The sequence below is a fragment of the Erpetoichthys calabaricus genome, chromosome 2 (genome assembly GCF_900747795.2).
Source record: "Erpetoichthys calabaricus chromosome 2, fErpCal1.3, whole genome shotgun sequence".
NCBI classification, from domain to species: Eukaryota; Metazoa; Chordata; class Cladistia; order Polypteriformes; family Polypteridae; genus Erpetoichthys; species Erpetoichthys calabaricus.
The window spans coordinates 203964032-203972411 of record NC_041395.2 but is presented as its reverse complement, the minus strand read 5'-3'; the positions used below and the strand labels follow the sequence as shown (position 1 = coordinate 203972411).

The window sequence follows — 8380 nt, the reverse complement described above, 5'->3', positions numbered from 1 at the left end:
TCCAAATTATTGTCTAACACACTTTTCTAACTTCATTAACTCTTTTTAAGTTTATTTCTTTCTAATACTACACCATACTTACTATATGTCCCTTGTATATCCTCAGTCTTTGGTTTAATCTTGAGCCAAATCTGAGACTATAAAGGCTCAACAGAAGATATAAGTATGTTCTAGACCAATCAGTTCTTCAAATTTGGGTATTTTTGCTGTTTCCTTTAACTCCAAACCTTTTAACTCACGTATTTGTTGTTCTCTTGCTATGATAACTGTAAGGCAAACAACAGTCTACATAATATCTTGGATGTATCAACATTTAACAATCATTTTTTGCCAGGCTAATGTGTTTAAAAATGGCAATGACTGTGGCAAGAATGGGGTGCTGTTTGTCATAATAGTAAGGTTTTGGAGGTTGGGGAATTCAATTTTGCATTCATTGTTTCTTTATTTGTTCATATTGGTATTATTATATTTTACTGCTATTTTTGTTACATTATCTTGCTACCAATATGTTTATTATTTTTGATTGCAGGAGTCACCATTTTGCATGTTTTCTGATAGTAATGATGACCACATTGTTGTTAGTAATGGCTGAATGTGTGATGCGAGACGTCTTTGCACCAGAGGTATTTAGGATGGCAGTACACAGACCCGGATTTCCAAGGTTCTTAGATATTATGTGAAATCTTGTGAGGTTACCTTTAGTTATCTAAAATTATTCTGGGAAGTTAATATTTTTTTGTGGATTTCTTTGACATTGATTTTTGGTTAGTATATGGGGCTTTGATGTTTTGACTCTCACTTTTTCCTTTACTATTTTTTTTTTTTATCTTTTGGCCTGTTTTTATTCTGTCGCTTTTCTACCTAGCAGTACAACAGTATAATGACCCTTGTTACCCAGAGTCAGGCCAAAAAGGCTAAATACGCAAAAAAGGGCAGATTTCTTAAGTTAAGAAAACACAAGGAAGGGATGAATAACACATTTCAATAACAAATAAACAGGACATCACAGTCAGCAATCTCTGAGTCAACAGTGCCTGTATAGGTTTTGATTTTTTGTCTATCTAGCATGGTAGCTTGCTCACGTGTGTAATGACAAGTACCATGTTGCTATACCGGGGTCCTCAATCACAGTCCTGGAGGGCTGCAGTGGCTGCAGGTTTTTGTTCTAACCTGGTTGCTTAATTAGAAAGCAATTCTTGCCAATAATTTAATTTCATGGCTTGTTAGTGCTTTAACTCTGCTATGTCAGGTAATTCTTATATCCTGGATTTTCTTTCCCTTTCTAAGGATATCATCCAAATGATTTAAAAGCTAAAATGGATGAGTAATTCTCAGTCCTTCACTTTTTCCTCTTCAATTTCCTTCCAAGTATTTAATTGAACCCAATAGTGCATGATAAATACACACAAGTGTAAATGGTAACAAGCTAAATGGAGAAATGCTGGTCTCTTTTGTCATTTGCATGTTATTGCTAATTAGGAGCAATTAAAAGCCAAGAATATGGCTGTTTAAGACTATCCATCCATCCATCCATCCATCCATCCATCCATCCATTTTCCAACCCGCTGAAATCGAACACAGGGTCACGGGGGTCTGCTGGAGCCAATCCCAACCAACACAGGGCACAAGGCAGGAACCAATCCCGGGCAGGGTGCCAACCCACCGCAGAACACACACAAACACACCCACACACCAAGCACACACTAGGGACAATTTAGAATTGCCAATCCACCTAACCTGCATAAGCAATAAGGGTTCAAAATCTTAATGAGCGAGACAACTAAAGTGAAACAGAAGTGTTACTTGAGCAATAAGTGCTTCTTATTAAGCAATTGGATTGGAGCAAAAACCTGCAGCCACTGCGACCCTCCAGGACTGTGATTGAGGACCCCTGTACTATACCATCTTGCTTTCTTTGCACAGGTCATCTTCTGACTTGCAGTGCCCCTGGGAGACATTTCTCAGGGTCACTTCTAGACAGAACCTAATAAATCTTCCTGGATTGATAGTATAGTACCATGACAGCCTTAATTATTATGGTGACCATCCTGCTTTTGGCTCCTCAATCCTAGGACCATATGATGCTCCCAAATAACCCAGAGATATTGTGATCTTTTTCCAATACTTTATGGTCTTACTCTTGCTGTATTAGGAGGCTCAGACATCTTTAGCATCTGATGGTTTACTCATCATCTAGTACCCTGAAAGAGCATTGCATACTTCCACCCAGTTTGCTCTTCTTTGTTATCTTCCTGTACACCCCTATCTTTAGCCTTTCCAGGACAACCAGAACACAAATAGAATATACAGCCTTGTGGCTGTGAATCTCGACTACACTTGCAGTACCTGATGGCATCCATTGTCCATGCCAATATATGCCCGTCTTTCTTTGCTAGGACCTTCCTAGTCCATGGCCTTGCCTTGGGCTACCCATTCCTGCCTGCAGTTCCACCACATACTAGGCCTCCTATAACAAGATGCTGTATTTTACCCTGAAAAGATTCTTTTCTACTTACATGCCTGTCAGGGTGTTTGCTGTCAACAGCTAATAATGATCCAGTCCAATGGGCAAATAATAGCCGCAGAACGTAGAAGCTTCCCACTCCACACTCACAGGTTTTTAGTTTTAATGCAGTTCTCCCTGCAATAGCTAGATTTTGAACATTTTACCTAACTAATGCAGACTGACTTCTTCATGACTTTCTAATTGAGAATGTTCTCAAGGTTTTGTCTTACATCTCTTTCATGCTTGTCTTTCAGTCCCATTCAAGAAAAAAAATGTTCATTATAACATTGTAAATTGTTCATTATCATCAAGCTTGGACTTACAGTGTCTTATAATTACACCTCACCTTTGTGCCTGTAGGCTGTAAATCTGCTGTCAACCCTCTGCCACCCATGGGATGAGCTATAGTGTGGTGTGCATCCCACATCAGGAGTTAAAAGCCATCCAGACTGAGGGCAAGAGTCTAAGCTCTATGCTAAACCACACCTGGGATTTTTAAATTATGCAGATAAATTCTTAAGAATAGCTTTGTAACTCTTAAGCGAGAAGAAACAGTTCAGATCGTCCTTGAAACTAATGTACAAGTTAAGATTTCAATCAAAGCTTGTTTTGTCCTGCAACTAAGCCACTTTTTATATTTCAAAAATAGTTGAAAATGGTACTTTAAGTGCTTAAAGCACTTGCCAACACCAGCACAATTTGAACAGTAATTCCAAATATTCTGTTCTATTTTAAAGGACCTCTCACATTGCTGCACACTTTTTATCTTGTATTATTATTATTTCATGGTTTAATATGGGTCTTTTATCAGAGGACCAGTAATTCGTGTTTTTCCCTCTATAGCAGGGGTCCTCAATCACAGTCCTGGAGGGCCGCAGTGGCTGCAGGTTTTTGTTCTAACCCGGCTGCTTAATTAGAAAGCAATTCTTGCCAATGATTTAATTTCATGGCTTGTTAGTGCTTTAACACTGCTATGTCAGCTCATTCTCATATCCGAGATTTTCTTCCACTTTCTAAAGATATCATCCAAATGATTTGAAGGCTAAAATGGATGAGTAATTCTCAGTCCTTCTCTTTTTTCTCTTCGCTTTCCTTCCAAGTATTTAATTAAACCAAATAGTACATGATAAATACAAACAGGTGTAAATGGTAACAAGCTAAATGGAGAAATTCTGCTCTCTTTTGTCATTTGCATGTTATTGCTAATTAGGAGCAATTGAAAACCAAGAAAACAGCTGTTTAAGACTAAAATAAGCAATAAGGGTTCAAAATCTTAACGAGCGAGACAAGTAAAGTGAAGCAGGAGTGTTACTTGAGCAGTAAGTGCTTCTTATTAAGCAATTGGGTTGGAGCAAAAACCTGCAGCCACTGCGGCCCTCCAGGACCGTGATTGAGGACCCCTGCTCTATAGGGAAAGTAGCTTTAATTTTGTTTGGACCATTTAGTTTCAGGTTTCTATCTGATTAGGGCCTTGGAGATAAAAACTGGCATGTGTTATTTTAATTCCAGTTATGACCTGGCATCACAGCTTTACTTTAAAGTTGACAGATGCTATCGAGGTCTTTCTACCAGTATCAGACTGTTGTTTTCAGGATTTTAGAATCAGGGGTAGCTTTACCATTTTACATTGTACATGAAGCAGTTTGAGACCTTGCAACTGACATCATAACTTGTTCTCAGATTTGGGTCCTGTAGCTGAGAACGTCCATCAAGTTCAACTTCCTTTGTTAAAAGCTACTAATCAGGATTTTGCTCACCAGTTGATAATCTTTAAGGGTAATCTTTAATCATACTTTTAGAGTATGATCTATAGTTGAGACCAAATAAGAAAGTCCTATTATGTGACATCAAAATTGAAATTTTGAAATTCCTTATCAGGTTTATAATCTCCAGATGAAGGTAGGCCTAAAGGTTATATCAACAAGTTTTGGTGTGGTATCATTTTCTTACCATTCTATTGAGTACTGCCTCAAATCTTTTACATTGTATGGTTCACATTTAGTAAACCTTTTCAACCTAATTTTAAAAAGAAGTAGTAATCTATCTTTTCATTTTTTTAATGGTCACAACTTTTGTGACTTGCATGAGTCCATCTTTATGCACACACACTCTCAAATGCTCACCAGGGCATTTATGGCCCAAAGTAATAACATATCAATTAAAAATGTTGTTTATAAATTTAAATGATTAATTGTAAAGCATCTAAATCCACTGAGATAGCTTTTTAACTACATAAAAAATTTCTAAGCTAAATAGTACCTCTGTACTTATGATATACTGTATATACTGTCTGCTGCATATGAAGGGTTTTTTTTTTTTTTTTGCTCTATATCCTTAATTTCCAATGCCTTGTTGACGTACATGTATCTGCAAGTAATTAATGCTATTGTAATTAATGTAACTCATGAGGGAGAGCCTGGAAAACCTAGACTTGCTGAAAGATGATAGGGAGTTCTTCATTCTAACAGAAACAAAAAAAAAACCAAGAAAAAAATGTATTTTGAAGGATTTTTTAAGTACAGAATTATATCAATCAGTTACTTACTATCAAGAAAAGTGGGAACGGCAACATTTATTTCTATAGCACATTTTCATACAAATAATGTTGCGTGAAGTGCTTTACAAGCTGACAAAGACAAAGTTAAATGAAAAGAAAAACAAATAAGATTAAGGTAATAATATTAAAGAACAAAAAAAGGTAAGGTCAGATAGCCGGGAGGACAGATTAAACAAAGCAAAACAAAAAAAATCTTCAGTTAGGCTATAGAAAAAACAAACTCTGCAGGGGTTCCCAGGCCAAAAGACCACCCAGCCCCCACTGGGCAAAAAACAGATAAAGCAGACTGTGCAAGAACATGCTGTTAATGACACCCGCCACATTTATAAATGAGACAAGCGTAATAGTAAGTGTTCTTCGAATTTTAATTTGTGCAATGGCTAGCATCACTGCCACAGCTTTAGGTACATCTACCCTGGTCATTTTCTGTGTGGAATTTACATGTTCTCTAAATATCCATATGTGTTTTTCCAGATCTACTCCAATTTCCTCCCACAATCCAAAGACCTGAACGTTTGGTTGATGGGCAAATCTAAACTTGCCCTGTGTGAGTAGGCTGGCCTGCAGTAAATGACTTATCCTTCCAATATTAATTCTTGTTACTGTATATGCTGTGTGCTACCCATATACTGTACACTCAGGTTCCCACCAAACTTAAATGGAAATAAGCAGGTGTGGACAATGAATGAATGAATGAATATTTTATGTGTCAGTAATAGTATGAAGAGTATAGGAACAGTGGCAAATGATATTAGCATTAAATATGACAATATTTGTTATACTATATGTTTTAAGGCAATCCTTACAGTATGACATAGCTCTGTTTATCAGCCCTTCTTCCCATGTAAGTGTCTTTGTGACCAACCAAAGGAGGGGTCATCAGATAGGCAGGTTGTTCCCCCTTGGTGAATCAAGCACAAACATCAGAGCAGGGGATGGACAGATTTTCTCCCTTGATGAATCGAGCACTGTAGCCCACCATCATTAAAAGCAATAGCAACTTGTGGACCACAACCCACTGGTTAAGAAACATTGGCATAGCTTGGTAAAGGAAGAGTTAGCTGTTTGCAGTGCCTCATTGTAATCTATTAATTGTGATAATTATATCAAGGTGAGGTAAGGGAAGTTCAGAACCAATAATGATACTCTTTCCTGGAACCTTCCCTGACAGTGACTGGTACATTGTTTTAATTGAACCTGGATGGAAGACCAGTTCATCACAGACTGCAATCAAGCACACAGCCATGTTCACTTACTTTGAGAAAGTTTCAGATCAGTGCTAAAGCTTGCTAACGCACAAAGCTGAGATCACTGTCAATGATGATGCTAGTATGTAGTCATATGAAGTGAGAGCAGATGATTCCAGCATAAAAGGAGAGCAAATGTCATGTGCTGTTGTTGACACCAAAAAGTAGCAAAGTCTCTTTTTATATTTTTTGTGGTGAGAAGAATAATAAGAAGCATTCATGAAGGAATTAGGTTGTTTTTATTCCAGGTGCAGCTCTGGTGTGCAAATACAGCTGGGTTTCATCCGTATGTACAAAGCACATCCACATTAGAAAGCTGATTAGAAGAAGTGGACCATAAACAGATTTTTCAGAATCAGAATCAGAATATGTTTATTGTCATTGTAACAAATACAAGGAAATTAGGTGCAGTCCCTGCAATGTCAAAATATAAATAAATATAATTACAAAAGGATAAGAAAAGATAAGAAGAAATAAGGTAGAACACAAACATTCAACATAAGACCTTAATTGCACATGAACACTATTGCACAAGATGTCATCTATTGCACTGCTGCATTGGAAGTGAAAAACACGGGCTCATCTGGGATTTGAACCCAGGACCTCTCACACCCAAAGTGAGAATCATACCTCTAGACCAATGAACCACTTTTTGGGGAGTAACTCAGGAGAATGGAAAATACGGAACTATTTCAGAAAAAAAATCTTCTAGAGTGATAGGAACTCATCCAGGAGTAGGTAATCCAGAATTATTCGGTGAAAGGATGCTGAAATTAGTTATCTATAAAGCAGTAATGAGGTTAAAGAGAACAATCTCAGAGAAACACCCCTTAAAACATTATCATTTAGGCCTTCAGTTTGCTGTGTAAAAATAGTACGATGACTGGAAACAACATGAATTAAACAGACAAGATTTGTCAGGGTTTGTCTTCTTCTGTACACTGACCTGTGTGATAGGCTTTAAAGTAAAGGAGATTAAGTCACAATAAAGTGACATATTGTATTGAGAGTGGGTGTGACAAAAAGTAGTGCATCAATAGAAGAAGAATGCAGGGACCAAACATTATATCTGGAAAGACATTACTTTGAACTTTCATATTCAGCTAAATGTTAGTGAGGTATGAGGCTACTGGAGAGATGGGAATGGAGTTCCAAGCAGGTAAAACTGCATTGAACAAAATCAAGGCAGCATCAATTTCATTGTAAGATTACAACCTGCCTGAAGAAGGGGCCTCAGTTGCCTTGAAAGCTTGCATATTGTAATCGGTTCAGTTATCCAATAAAAGGTGAAATTTTGATTGATTTCTCATTGTACCTATAATGGCTAACACTGTGCAACACCCTTCAATAGTAAAGATTGAAAATGAGTATTGAATAAGAAAAAAACAAGGTAGACTGAAGGCTAAAATAACAACTGTCTTATAGTAACTCTTATTTCTGAAATATAGGAATAACACAGTTGTGCTCATAAATTTACATACCCTGGCAGAATTTGTAAGATGTGTAGCATACATTAAAGAAAAGATGACTGATCAGACAAAAGCCATTTCATATACCTTTAAAGGAATTCAAATTAAACTATAAGGCCTCACAGATTAGCATAACCATTAAAGAAAACATAGTAATAAGGAAAATAATGAGATGGTTCCTGTTCAAAAGTTTGTATACCCCTTAGTTCTTAATACTGTTTATTGCCCTCTTTATCATCAATGATGGCATGTAGTATTTTGTGATAGTTGTGGATGAGGCCCTTGATTTTCTCAGGTGGTAGACCTACCCATTCTTCTTGGTGAAAAGTGTCCAGATCCAATAAATTCTTGGGTTGCCTTGCCTCACACTGGTGTCACCCATTGCACAGCTGCCCTCGGATCCCTATCCAGGTGATTTGTCATGTGGTGGGTGTGGCAACACGCTGTAATCAGCGCATGCTTCAAAACAACAACAACAACTTGCATGAACTGCATGTCTGAGATCTCCTCAGTGTGGCTCAATAATATTGAAGTCAGGAGGCTGTGATGGCCTCTCCAGCACCTTCACTTCTCTCTGCTGTAGCCATCGAAGGGTCATCTT

At 37.5% G+C, this 8380-nt stretch overlaps 1 non-coding gene across 1 annotated transcript; it reads right to left on the bottom strand.

Moving 5' to 3' along the window:
• Positions 1–6885: 6885 nt before the first annotated feature.
• On the bottom strand, positions 6886–6957 carry trnap-ugg (transfer RNA proline (anticodon UGG)). The gene has a single exon. It is a non-coding gene; the product is annotated as a tRNA-Pro (tRNA).
• Between the last annotated feature and the right edge of the window lie 1423 nt (positions 6958–8380).